We start from the raw sequence: 14,419 nt of genomic DNA, 5'->3' as shown, positions 1-14,419 counted from the left end.
CACACCCCTGGGAGGACTCTGGCACAGCCCCAGCAGCCCTCCTGGGGGTGTGGGCGAGCTCCAATCTGCCTGCCAGATGAGAGGAGGTGGGTGCTGCCAGCTGGGACTGGCGCTGAAGCCAGTAAGCCTGGCTTCGAAACTCAAAAGGCTTTCAAAGCCTTTTCTTTTGTTTCAGTTTCGCTGAGCCCAAAATGCATCAAAACAGCTTTGAAACAAAATGCCGGACAAAATTTCACACAGCCCTAGTGGGCATCTCATTCCCTTGAGTTCCTATGACCATCCCAGCCCGTGTTCTCCTTTCTGCTCCAGCCCCAAGTAACTGAACTGCTCTTGGAGTCACAAGGCCATGAGGCTGGGCACCAGGCAGCACAGCCCCCTCCCACTATGAACAGGGAGGGGACAGGCAGTGGAGCTTTCATTAACTAGAGAGAATAGGCTTGCACCTGTTGAACCCAGAAAAGGAACATGTTCCAACAGCAACATGCAAGGCCTGGGCACCAAAAGTTACTTAACCCTGCACCAGCAATTACCACACTTAGCAGGCAGCCTGGCCCAAGGGTTGGTGCCTTCAAACCGGAATGCATGGTTTTGCCCACAAGATGGAGCCAAAACACTTTCAATTGAAAACCCTCTTTTTTCCCCCTTTCTGGTGGAAATGGGGCTGGCTCCATTCTGGAGAGGGGGTAATGTTGAACTTTGGCCTCTGGAGAGAGGTGAAGCTCCTTCTCTCTGTTTGACTTCTACAGAAAGAGGATTTGACTCACTGAAGCCTGAATAAAAAGTGCTAGAGAGCTTTTCCAGAACAGGAATAAACTTCGTTCAGTCAACCTCAGGATGTGGCAGGGCAAACACATCTGTCCAAGCTGAAGCAGGAGGGGAGGGACTCACGGCACATCAGCTGCTCCATGGTAATTGTTGTGTGTGTCCATTCTAGCCCATAGTAAATGCAAGTTAAACCACAGGGATTTGACAGTCATTTCATTCTCAGGCTAAAGGCAGATACATGAAAGAGTTTACTGTGGGTGAACTGGTCCATGGTAAGGCCCCCCATCCTCCTTTTAACTCATCTGTTCATACCCTAAGCAACCAGTGGGAAAAAGCATCCTGGACACTGGGCATATTTATACTGCAGCAGTAGCCTGCTGTAGCCTGGGTGCTCATAAGCAACTTCCCTCCCACTTCCTCCAAACCCAGAAATATGCCAAGAAAGCTGTACTCACAGATCCCAGAGACCAAGGTCACAAGAGTAGCTGCAGATGGACACCAAAGGGCTTCTTCACTGGTACATTTCTGGGTTTTCAGGCATGTGTGGGGGAGGACCCTGTTACAGTGCTGTAAATGTACCGAGTTCTCTGTATTCTCCGCCATGAGAGTCAGTCTAGAGAAAGCTGCGTCTTCTCCAGCCCACAAAGCCATGTTCTCCAGAAGTAGCCTCATTGTATGTCATGCTGATGCTGAAGTGTTCTCGTTCAGAGGGCAGGTGGGATTCAGCTCTGCAAGAAAGAAAGAACAGGTCCTGGTACAGTGGTGCTGCCTGCCAATGATTTCACAAAAGACGCCTACAGAAATGGATCCCAAGGCCTGTGCTAGCCCCCAGGATAGGAGACTGGGAAGAGTAGCAGTGCAGTGGATGGCTTGCTTATAACTCCAAGTTTGAATCATAGAATCAACGAGTCAGAAGAGACCTAGACAGATCATCAAGCCCGACCCCCTGCCAAGGGCAGGAAGGAGCACTGGGGGTGGCAGGGGTCATAAGACCCCAGCCAGGTGCCTGTCCAGTCTCCTTTTGAAGATTTCCAGGGAAGGTGAGAGCACCACCTCTCTGGGGAGCCTATTCCAGGCTCTGGCAACCCTTACAGTGAAGTAGTTCTTCCTAATATCTAACCTAAACCTATCCTCCCTCAGCTTGTGGCCATTGTTCCTGGTGACTCCCACAGAGGGGGGCCCTGGTGAACAGACTTTCCCTGAGTCCCTGCTGGTGGCCCCGATAAGATTGTAGGCAGCCATAAGATCCCCCCTCAGTCTCCTCTTGCGGAGACTGAAGAGATTCAGGTCCCTCAGCCTCTCCTCATAGGGCTGGCCATGGAGGCCCCCAACCATAGGAGTGGCCTCCTCTGGACCCTCTCCAGGTTCCCCATGTCCTTGAAGTGTGGCGCCCAGAACTGGACACAGGACTCCAGCTGTGGCCTAACCAGCACCGCATAGAGGGGGAGCTAGACCTCTCTGGACCTGTTAGTGATGCCCCTGTTGATGCATGACAGGGTGCGGTTGGCTCTGCCTATTGCTTCGTCGCATTGGCGACTCATATTCATCCTGGAGTCAATCCCGACTCCAAGATCCCTCTCTGTGCTGCTGAGAGGGGCAGCCCCTAACCTATAACCATAGTGCTGGTTCCCTCTCCCCAGGTGCAGCACCCTGCACTTGTCCTTGTTGAACTGCATCCTGTTCAGATCTGCCTGCTTCTCTAACCTATCCAGGTCTGCCTGGATACGGTCCCTACCTGCCAGTGTATTCCCTTTACCCCACAGCTTGGTGTCATCAGCAAACTTGAACAAGGTGCTCTCCACACCCTCGTCCAGGTCGCTAATGAAGATGTTGAACAGCACCGGCCCAAGGACCAAGCCCTGGGGGACTTTGCTGCCCACACCCTCCCAGGTCGACATTGCTTATAGCTCCAAATGAGGATGGAAGAAGTGCCCCTAGGGAAATACAGTGATACCATCAAACAGTTCTTGCCAATAGATGGAGCCAGCTGAACTGCAGTCTGCCAGGCCTGGGCCCCATCTAAAAAGAAGAAACTACTCAGAATTGTTTCTGTGAAACACTCTATTGCGCCAGGTCCCCCAGGCCTGCTGCCTGTGGAGATGACTAAGCCCATGTCAGAACACCCTGGGACATGGGGAGTGCAGAAACATTTCCTTGTGCTGCTGAGCAGCATCTGTCCCTTCTTCAGTAAGTACCTGGAGAGGTAATTCCCACACTTGGGTCAGCTGCAGCCTGCTGAGTCCCAGCCTATAGCAGTATCTCTCTCTGGGGCCTGTAAATCCAGCAGGAAAATCTCTGTAGTGCCTTTGGGGAGGCAGGTATATGGGAGTGGGCAGCACATTCTTCCCCAAAGGCCTCCCAGATGGTATCCCAGGCACCTGGCACCATCAGCAACCACGGGCCCTGCTGCTGTGAACCCCTATTCATTGCAACTATTGATTACCTGCTATGCAAACTGCATCCCTGCCATATTGGCCTTCCCCCCTGTCAGACCCCAACACTTTGGGTACTCATCACCCAGCTCTTCTGCTCCCACCCTTTCCGCTGGTGCTAGTTACTTTGAATACCTGACCTGAGCTCTGCAAGAGCGTTAAGCAGTGATGCAGCCAGTGCCACTTGAGGGCTTCGCAGGATGCTAAGCCAGTTACAGACCAAATCCTCAATTTGTGGAGGCCTCGCACAGCAGGGTGGGTTTTGTATCGGGGGCAGTTAGTTGCTAGGGAGTTCACAGCAGCATGGTCTAGTGGCTAGGACCGCAGGACATGGGTTTTCTCCTCAGTTTTACCACTGCCCTGTGCCTTGATTTTCCCACACCTGATATAAACCTGATAATGCTCACCCTATCCTGAGCCACCTGCACTGAAAGACACATGAGGCCCATCTGTCACTCACAAAGGTTGCTCTGAGGCCCAGCCCCACTTAAAGGCTCGCTCCCAGCTTGGTTGTCAGATGTGAGCAGGCTCCCTGAGCTGCTGGGAGGGGGGGGGGCAGCATTTTCTGCTGCCAGCCATGGTCACTGATGAGTAGCATACAGTTTGGAGGCACCCATTGCCACAGACAGCAAAACATGGGGCTTGGCTTTTTCCTCTGGCCTCTTCTGCCTGTCAAAACAAGCAGAGCCTTGCCAGGGACTGAGAGACATGCTGCTTTCCTGTCCAAGACCAGAAGAGGCTCTGACCCTGCCGGGTGCCTCCAACCCTAGCCAGCTAGTATGCAGGTTTGTTCCTTCCCTGTGCTTAGATAACCGTTTTTCTTCCCTGAGCCCCTGCTCTTTGCGATTGTGTGCGAGGCCACATCAGGCACCATATGCATCCGCAGAGACTTCATAGGGCTTCCTTTGGGCAGAGTTATCTGTGGGGACATGACAACAGAAGGGTTCAGGCAGTGAGCAGCCCTGGTGGGTTGATGCCTGTCCTTAAGACCAGCTGCTTAAAATAACGTCAAGGAAGAGCTGGATGGGGCACCTGACCATGAGGGCAGAAGACACTGGCACAGACCACAGCTAATGCCATTCTTCCTCACTGGACAAGGCCCCAGTCCTGGGGAGCTCAGCACTAACCCGCTGGCTCTTGCCCTTCCTGGATGGCAGCTGCATGGCCAGCAGGTACAGATGCTGTGCCACGGCTTACCAGCTCTTTAAGTGGGCCTGTTGCCCTACTTGCCATGCCTTGTATATATTACAGTGGGTAAAGGCAGCCTTAGAGAAGGGGAGACCAAGAGATGTCCAGTACCACCCATGCCCAGGGCAGTGTTCATGCTTCTGGGTGGCTAGGTGGGAATAAAATGTAGGAATTGTCCCGGGGTGGACAGAGGCTGCCCTAAAATGTCTACCTCCATCACAATTGGTATCTGACAAGCTGAGGTATGCAGGAATTCAGAAGTTTTCACTGGGATGAGTTGCTGACCACAACCTGGCCTCTCTGTCCTATCCCAGAACTTCCCCTTGCCTGTGGTACCACCTTCCTCATTCAGAGCTGTTCCAACAACAGCAAGCCCCAGCAGAGCAGATTTCCCCATATTGCAAGCAGTTGGCTGCTGTATCAGTTTTTTCCTTTACTCACAGTCTGGATGTTTGTGTTCTTGGTTCTCATATCTCTTTGTTTCCTCTTCTGCCTGCTGCTTCCTGCTTTGGTAATTTACTTACATCCCTTTAATTGGCCTTTCTGTTTGTGTTTGTCTTATCTCTTCAGCCCTGGCCTATTTCTAGGTTGCTTTTAAAACATGACATTTTCCCTCCACTTGGAACAAATGACTCTAATAAAGCCACAGTAGGTCTCCTCCTAGGTCTGGGGTTGCTCCTAGATTGATTCTGTCCTTGATTCCAGATCAGCTGTGTTTGCTTTACAAGTGAAAAGGCAGATTTCCGGCTTAATGGCTCTGCAAGCCACACCTGGAAGTACTGCTGCTCTCCCTCTCTTTCATGGCAGGTTTTCAAATATGTGAAAACTGCTATTATGCCCCCACCTTAATCTCCTTTTCTCCAACCCAAACATACCTAGTTTTCAATTCTCTGTTGTACCACTTGCATTCATAGAATCATAAAATCATAGAAAATTAGGGGTGGAAGGGACTTCAGGAGGTCATCTAGTCCAATCCTCAGCCAAGGCTCTGCCTATCCAGGTCTAAAAACCTCGAAGGGTGGAGATTCCACCACCTCTCTGGGTAACCTGTTCCACTGCTTTACTACCCTCCTAGCGAGAGAGATTTTCCTAATATCTAACACTGGACAGCCAGTGTGCACAGCTTCCCAGCAGAGCTGCTCCTACAGCCACCTGGGAATTGCTTAGCTCCCCCTGCCACCAGTAGCTTATCTTCCTCCTGCCCTTACTGCCCCACTCTGGCAGCAGATAGCACAGGGACATACCTAGCAGGGTGGGGGAAGAGGAGCTGCAGCCAAGCAGCTCCTGCCCCAGTGTGTGAGGCTCCTGCTCTAGCTCCTGGCTGCTTTCCACCCACTCTGCCTGCCTGCCACAGTTGAGTGGATGGAAGGTGCCTCCACCAGAAAGCTGTACATGCTGGCCAGGGCCGGAGCCTGGGCCACCCCAGATGGGGATTGGCCTCATACGGAGTGCTACAGGGGCAACCACAGACTGGATACACTCAATTAGCAGGGCAAATCTGGCCCACAGGCTGTATTTTGCCCACCCCTGGTCTGACTTCATCCTCTTTAACATCCCTTCAGGTAGTTGAAGGCTGCTATTAAATCCCCTCTCAGTCTTTTCTTCTCTAAACTAAACAGGCCGAGTTCCCCCAACCTTTCCTCAGAAGTCATGTACCCCAGCCCCCAAACCATTTTTTTTGCCCTCTGCTGGACTCTTTCCAATGAGTCTACATTCTTTCTGTAGTCAGGGGCCCAAAACTGGACACAGTACTCCAGATGTGGCCTCACCAGTGCTGAATAGAGGGGAAGAATCACTTCTCTTGTCATAGATTTCATAGACATTAGGGCTGGAAGGGACCTCGGGAGATCATCGAGTCCAGCCCCCTGCCCAAAGGGCAGGAAGTCAGCTGGGGTCATAGGATCCCAGCAAGATAAGCATCCAATTTACTCTTGAAGGTGTTCAATGTAGGTGCTTGAACCACCTCTGCTGGCAGGCTGTTCCAGACCTTGGGGGCTCGGACAGTAAAGAAATTCTTCCTTATGTCCAGCCTGAAACGGTCTTGCAGGAGTTTGTGACCGTTCGACCTCGTCATCCCTTGGGGCCCTCTGGTGAACAGACGTTCCCCCAGATCCTGGTGGTCACCCATGATAAACTTATAGGTGGCCATCAGATCACCCCTGAGCCTGCGCTTTTCCAGGCTAAAGAGTCCCATGGCTCTCAGCCTGTCATCATAAGATCTGTTTTCCTGACCTCTGATCATGCGCGTGGCTCTCCTCTGGACTCTCTCAAGCTTCTCCACATCCTTTTTGAATTGTGGAGCCCAAAACTGGACGCAGTACTCCAGCTGCGGCCTCACCAAGGCCAAGTACAAGGGGAGAATGACGTCCCGGGATTTGCTCGAGAAGCATCTATGGATGCACGCCAGCATTTTGGTCGCTTTACTAGCCGCAGCATCGCATTGCAGGCTCATGTTCATCTTGTGGTCAATGATGACCCCCAAGTCTTTTTCTTCTGTAGTGCTAACCAATGTAGCACTGCTGAGCCTATAAGGGTGCTGCAGGTTTTTCCTCGCAAGGTGGAGAACCTTGCATTTTTCGGTGTTAAACACCATGAGGTTCTCGTCTGTCCATTTGCTGAGCTTGTCCAGGTCAGCCTGGATCACCCGCCTATCTTCTGGCGTGGATGCTTTGCCCCAAAGTTTGGTGTCATCGGCAAACTTGGCCAGTCCACTCCTGACTCCAATGTCCACATCATTAATGAAGATGTTGAACAGTATGGGTCCCAGGACAGAGCCTTGAGGGACCCCACTGGTCACGGGGCACCATGATGAGTGACTGCCATCAATCACAACCCTCTGGGTCTGACCACGAAGCCAATTTCCCAGCCAGCAGATCATGGTGGAGCCAAGGCCACAACTGGTCAGTTTGGCCAAGAGGTGATCATGGGATACCAGATCAAAAGCTTTTTTGAAGTCAAGATATATGACATCAATCTCTTCTCCCTTGTCCAGGTGATAGGTCACCTGGTCATAGAACGAAATGAGATTGGTCAAACAAGACCTACCCGCAACAAACCCGTGCTGGCTGTCCCTTAGGATGTTAGCCTGGGCCAGTCCCTCAAGGATGGCCTCCTTAATAAACTTTTCTAAGATCTTCCCCAGGATAGAAGTCAGGCTAATGGGCCTGTAGTTAGCCGGATCCACTCTCCTCCCTTTCTTGAAGATTGGCACCACATTGGCCTTCTTTCAGTCTTCGGGCACTACACCAGAGCGCCAGGAGTTTTCAAAGATCCGTGCCAGGGGCTGGGCTATGACGCTTGCCAGCTCCTTGAGTACCCTGGGGTGCAGGTTGTCAGGGCCAGCTGACTTGAAGGTATCCAGCCTCTCAAGGTGTTCCTTCACGAGGTCAGCATTGATGGAGGGTAGGGAATCCCCCTCACCCAGATTTCCCTGTCCCATAGCAGGCATGGGCATCCCATGTGACTGATGAAAGACTGACGCAAAGTACCTATTTAATAGGTTGGCTTTTTCCTGGGTGTCAGTTGTCAGTTGCCCCATCTGGTTTAGCAGGGGTCCAACATTGCCCTTGCTTTTCCTCTGGCTCCCCACATACCTGAAAAAGGACTTTTTGTTGTCCTTGATGCCTGAAGCTAGTTGGAGTTCAGTTGCAGTCTTGGCTTTCCTGGTTTGGTCCCTGCAGGACCGGACCAGCGCGGAGTAATCCTCCTTGGAGGTAAATCCCGTCCTCCATCCTTTGTAGGCTTTCCTTTTTAGCCACAGTAGGTCCGCTAGGTCTCTGGAGAGCCAGGGAGGCTGCTGTGCCTTCTTGCTGCCTTTCCTCCGTGTTGGAATAGATTTAGCTTGTGCATTGAGGATCGCTTCCTTGAGAAGCAACCACTCTTCTTGAACTCCCATCTCCCTGGCGTCATGGTCCCTGAGGGCCTGACCGACTAGCCTCTTGAGCTTGTCAAAGTCGGCTTTTCTGAAGTCAAGGACTTCTGTGTTGCTGACTGACTTGCCAGCTTTATGGCGGATGGTGAAGGTGATCAGCTCGTGGTCGCTGTCACCCAACTTCCCATCAATCACTAGGTCGCCGATTAGGTCATCCCCCGTAGCCAGTACCAGGTCAAGCAGCGCTTTGCCTCTCGTTGGCCCATAGACTTCTTGAGTCAGGTAGAGGTCATCCACGCACTAGAGAAAGCTTTGCGCCCGCTCAGATTTAGCTGAGTGATCTTCCCACGAGATGTCCGAGTAATTGAAGTCACCCATGACAACCAAGGTCCTGGAGCAAGCGGCCTCAGTCAGTTCCCGGGCGAACTCCTGGTCAAGCTCGGGACTTTGAGTGGGAGGTCTTCTGGCAACACTTCTACTAATGCAGCTCAGTATGTTGTTAGCCTTCTTTGCAGCAAGGGCACACTGTTGGCTCCTATTCAGCTTATTTTCCACCCCCAGGTCCTTTTCTGTAGAGCTGCTGCTCAGCCAGTCAGTTCCTAGCCTGTACGGCGCATGGGATTGTTCCATCTTAAGTGAAGGACTTTGCACTTGTCCTTATTGAACTTCATGAGATTTCTTTCGGTCCAGCCCTCCAATTTGTGTAGGTTGCTCTGAGTCCTAGCCCCACACTCCAACATATTTTCTACTCCACCCAGCTTGGTGTCATCTGCAAACTTGCTGAGGGTGCTCTCCATCCCATCTTCCATATTACTGAAGAAGATATTCAACAAAACCAGTCCCAGGACTTCTCTTGGGCACTCCACTTGATACCAGCTGCCAATTAGACATAAAGCCATTAATTAATTACTGCCTTTGACCCTGAAGATCCAACCAGTTTTCTATCCAACTTACAGCCCATTCATCCAACCTGTACTTCTTTAGCTTGCTTGTGAGAATATTGTGGGAGACCATACCAAAAGCCTTGCCAAAGTCAAGGTACTCCACATCCACTGATCTCCCCACATCCACAGAGCCAGTCATCTCATCACAGAAGGCCGTCAGGTTGGTCGGGCATGACTTGCCCTTAGTGAATCCATGCTGACTGTTCCTTATCAACTTCTTTTCCTCTAAGTGCTTAGAAACGAATTCCTTAAGGACCTGCTCCATGATTTTTCCAGGGACTGAGGTGAGACTGACCTCTTTATATCTCCCCTGATCCTCCTTCTTCCCTTTGTTAAAGATGGGCACTATTTGCCCTTTTCCAAACATATGGGATCACAAATTCTGAAAGATAATGTTGTGTGCTGTCGCTGTCTTGGGCTGAGTCTTAGCTTAGGCAGAGTATTTCTGTTGTTCTTTGTTGTATGCTTGAAATTGCAAATTGCTGTGCTCAATATACGCTCTCTTCAGAGAGCAGATTATTTTTGTCTAAGCATTTTATGACTACAGTATCACTACCTAAAGTCTAATATTAAGTCTGGCAATATGCTTCATGTCCCTTGCTAGCTGCAACTCCAATTGCCCTTGGCCTTCCTCATTCATTCCTGCATGCTCTAGCAATACTCTTATACTCTTCCCTGGTCATTTGTCCAAGTTTCTATTTCTTGTAAGCTTCCTTTTTTGTGATTTAGCTAATTGAAAAGTTTCCTACTAAGTCAAGCTAGTCATCTGCCATACTTTCTATTCTTCCTGCACATCAGGATGGTTTATTCCTGTGGCTGTAGCTAAGGTTTCTTTAAAGTACAGCCAGTTCTCCTGGACTCTCTTCCCTCTCATACTGTCCTCTTTTCCCCCTCACAGGGGAACCTGCCCATCACTTCCCTGAGTGAGTCAGTCTGCTTTTCTGAAGTCCAAGGTCCTTACTCTGCTATTCTCCTTCCTTCCTTCTTTCCCTCAGGATCCTGAACTCAGTTGCCTCATGGTTGCTTCTCCCCAATTGTTACCAGATTTGCCCGTCACTTTGGGGTGTGCTCATTTATTAGGGCTACATTTCTTCAATTCTATCAGTGTGCTGCTTGTGTTACTTGTGTTTCTATATGGAGCTGTATCTCTCCCTTCTGCAAGTCCTCACCCCCAGTGGAGCTATCTTGCAGGACTCAGTTTCAATGGGGCTGGGTTCCTCCAACCACTAAATCAGTCAAACACATATATGCACATACACACAAAGATCAACAGGACACACCTGAGCCAGGCTGGGTTATTTAGCATTGACAGGCTGACACCCTCATGTGCCTTGAACTCAGTTCATCCCTTATTTCAGCAGGATAATAAATGCGGTTAGACACATACACATATGCTAAGAGAGTATGTCTGAGCAGGCTGGGCCGCATCAGCACTTTCAGCTAATACCTCATGCTCCTCAAAACTCAGCACATCCCTATCTCTTGTCACAATGGTCCTAGGAGTAACTCTCTTGATGAGAGGACCCCACCATAGTTTTGGGCATTACAGGGATCTTTGGCTTAGATAAAAGAAGCATTGCTGCAGAGCAAATGGGGAGTTCAAGGGGAAGGAAAAGTGAGGTTCAGAGAGAGAGTATAGCAACCAGCTTGAACGTAAAAATTATTTATTGCCAAGTATTTGAACTTATGATGATACTAGTAGTAATAATAGACATACAAGAGCAAGAAATAAAACAGTTACAACATTACATAGTTTCAGTTAAGTATTTGGGGAAGCCTAGCTCAAGTTTGATGAGCAAAAGTCAGGTTTAGAAAGCTGTGCCTGGAGTAAGAGAGTAAAAGTCCAGTTCCTGGAGTCAGAGAGAGAGAGAGAGAGCTGGGATCTCACCATTCAGTGAAGCTTGAACCAGTTGAGGCTCCCAGGTGTTTGCTGGAGCTGGCAGACAGGCAGAGTCCTGAGCACGATCAATGGAGGGATCCCAGGCAGAAAAGGAGTGGAACTGGTGCAGCTTTTGGATCCAAGTCCCAGGACAGAAACTTGAGCTTGGATAGGGGTTTTTGTAGAGAACTAACAATGGCTCAAGGGAGAACACTAGGTTTGTTTATGGGTAAACAGTGGGTCATACACTGGATAATAGGAACTGATCACTCCTGGCTATGGGTTGCATTACAATCTCAGAGGGATAACAGAGACCTGGTGGGACTCCACCTACATCTGGCCCATAAGTATAGAAGGCTATACCTTGTACAGGAGAGACTGTGTTGGGAAGAGGGGTAGGGGTGTAACTGTCTACCTGAAGAAGCAGTACACTTCCTTTCAGACCAAGTTTAGCAACCAAGGAGGATGTCTTGAAACCCTCTGGGTTAAAATACAGAGAGAGCATGGGGAAGGGGATATAATTATAGGAATCTATTACAGACCTCCCAACCAAGAGGAAGAGCTGGATCTTGAATTCAATAGGGAACTGGCTGAGGCTCCGTGCTCCCGATGCATGGTCGTCATGGGTGACTTCAACCTCCGTGACATCTCATGGAAAGAGCACTCAGTCAAATCTGACCGGTCGCATAGCTTCCTTGCTTGCATTGATGAGCTCTACCTAATGCAAAAGGTCTATGGGCTGACTAGAGGAGAGGCAGTACCGGGGATGATCTGGTGAGCGATCTTAGGATCAAAGGGAAGCTTGGTTACAGTGACAATGAACTAATCACTTTCTCTTAGTTTCATAGTTTCTAGGGTCAGAAGGAACCTGAGTAGATCATCTAGTCCAACCCACTGCCATAGCAGGAAAGAGTAATGGGGTCAAATGACCCCAGCAAGGTATTCATCTAGCCTCCTCTCAAAGACTCCTAGGGTAGCAGCCAGCACCACTTCTCTTGGAAGCTGGTTCCAGACCCTAGCCGCCCTGACAATGAAGTAGTGCCTCCTGATAGCTAGCCTGAATCTACCCTCTGCCAGCTTGTGACCGTTATTCCTGGTCACTCCTGGCAGTGCTCGGGGCAACAGGGACTTCCCCAATGCCTGCTAGTCCCCCCTGACTCATTTGTAACAGGCCACTAGATCCCCCCTCAGCCTTCTCTTGTGAAGGCTGAACAGGTTCAGGTCCCATAGCCTTACCTCATAAGGCCTGCCCTGCTGCCCCCTGATCATGCGAGTGGCCCTCCTCTGGACCCTCTCCATGTTGTCCACATCCCTCTTGAAGTGCAGCGGCCAGAACTGGATGCAGTACTCCAGCTGTGGCCTGACCAGTGCCGCATAGAGGGGGAGGATCACCTCCTTGGACCTGCTCAAGATGCATCTCTGGATCCATGACAAGGTACGGTTGGCCTTCCTGACTGCATCCCCACAGTGCCAGTCCATGTTCATCTTGGAGTCAATGATGACCCCCAGATCCTTTTCTGCCTCTGTATTGATAAGAATGGAGTTCCCCAACCTGTAGGTATGGTGTCGGTTGTTCTTCCCCAGGTGCATCACCTTGCACTTGTCTGTGCTGAATCCCATCCTATTCTCGTCTGCCCACCCCTGTAACCTGTCTAGGTCCGATTGCAGCCTATTCCTCCCTTCTAGTGTGCCCACATCCCCCCACATCTTAGTGTCATCAGCAAATTTGAACAGGGTGCTTTTTACCCCCTCGTCCAAGTCACTGATGAAGATGTTGAACAGTGTGGAACCCCACTGCCCACATCCCTCCAAGTTGAGAAGGACCCATCCACTACCACCCTCTGGGTGTGGCCCTCCAGCCAGTTGACGACCCAATTGACTGTGTAGGTGTTGACGCCATAGTGTCCCAGTTTCTTAATGAGAACGGGGTGAGAGACAGTGTCGAAGGCCTTCCGAAAGTCCAGGAAGGCTATGTCCACTGCTACCCCTGCATCTAATGATTTGGTAATCTGATCATAGAAGGCCACCAGGTTGGTCTGACAGGACCTGCCACTAATGAACCCATGTTGGTTGCCCCTAAGCATAATCTCCCCTGCTGGCCCGTTGTGGACATGCACCAGAATAACTTTCTCAAAAAGCTTGCCCAGGATCGAGGTAAGACTAACTGGCCTGTAGTTTCCCAGGTCTTCCTTCCTCCCCTTTTTGAAGATGGGAACCACACTGGCCCTCTTCCAGTCCTCTGGCACCACACCAGAGCACCACAAGTGCTCGTAAAGCTGTGCCAGGGGTCCTGCAATGACCTCAGCTATTTCCCTTAGTAATCTGGGGTGGAGATCGTCCAGACTGGCTGACTTGAATACATCCAGTCCCTCCAGAAGTTTCCTGACTAGTTCCTCACTAACCCTTGGTCTGGGTGTGCCTCCCCTGGGGCCTGAGAGGGGCCTAGCAAGGGGTGACTGTTCCGGTCCCTGCTTCGGTAGATGGAGGCAAAGAAATGGTTAAATATGTTGGCTTTGTTGTCTCGTCTGACAACCAAATTTCCTAACGTGTCCTGCAGGGGCCCCACATTACCCGGAAACTTCTTTTTACCCCCTATGTATTTAAAAAAGGGCTTCTTGTTGTCCTTAATCTGGGAAGCTAGTCGCAGTTCCATCTCTGCCCTGGCCTCCCTGACTGCCCCCCTGCATCCCACAGCAACTGCAGTATAGTCATCCCTGGTGATGGCCACTCCTTTCCATTGGGTGTGCGCCTCCCTTTTAGCTAGGAGACATTCCCGGATGCTTTTGGTGAGCCATGGGGGCTTTTGTGCCATTCTGCTCCCTTTGATCCGTGTTAGGATTACCTCCCTTTGGGATTACCTCCATGTGAGCTTGGAGGATCGTCTCCTTAAGGAGCAACCACTCTCCTTGGACACGTGGCTCCCCTCCCCCCCGGGACCTCAGTGCTTCCCCGACTATTCTCCTTAGCTCATTGAAGTCCGTCCTCTTGAAATCTAGGGCTGCTGCTTTACTGTAGGCCTTTGCCACCTTGCGCTGGATGGTGAATTCCAGCAGGCGATGATCACTGTCGCCCAGGTGGTCGAGCACCCACAGCCCCCTCACTAGGTTGTCTCCTGTGGCCAGCACCAGGTCTAACAAAACGTCTCCCCTGGTGGGGCTGGGCACCTCCTGCATTAGATGGAGGTCCTGCATTTGGGCTAGGAACCTATGTGAGCGGTCAGAGCTGGGAAGCTCAGGTCTCCCATGACTACCACATCCTTTGACTTCACTACCTCCGTGAGCTGACCTAAAAATTCCTGTTTGAGCTCTTCTTGTTGGTTGGGAGGTCTGTAGTAGACCCA

The sequence above is a fragment of the Crocodylus siamensis genome, chromosome 9 (genome assembly GCF_052110815.1).
Source record: "Crocodylus siamensis isolate JL-2025a chromosome 9, ASM5211081v1, whole genome shotgun sequence".
NCBI lineage: Eukaryota > Metazoa > Chordata > Crocodylia > Crocodylidae > Crocodylus > Crocodylus siamensis.
This window is presented reverse-complemented; position numbering follows the sequence as displayed.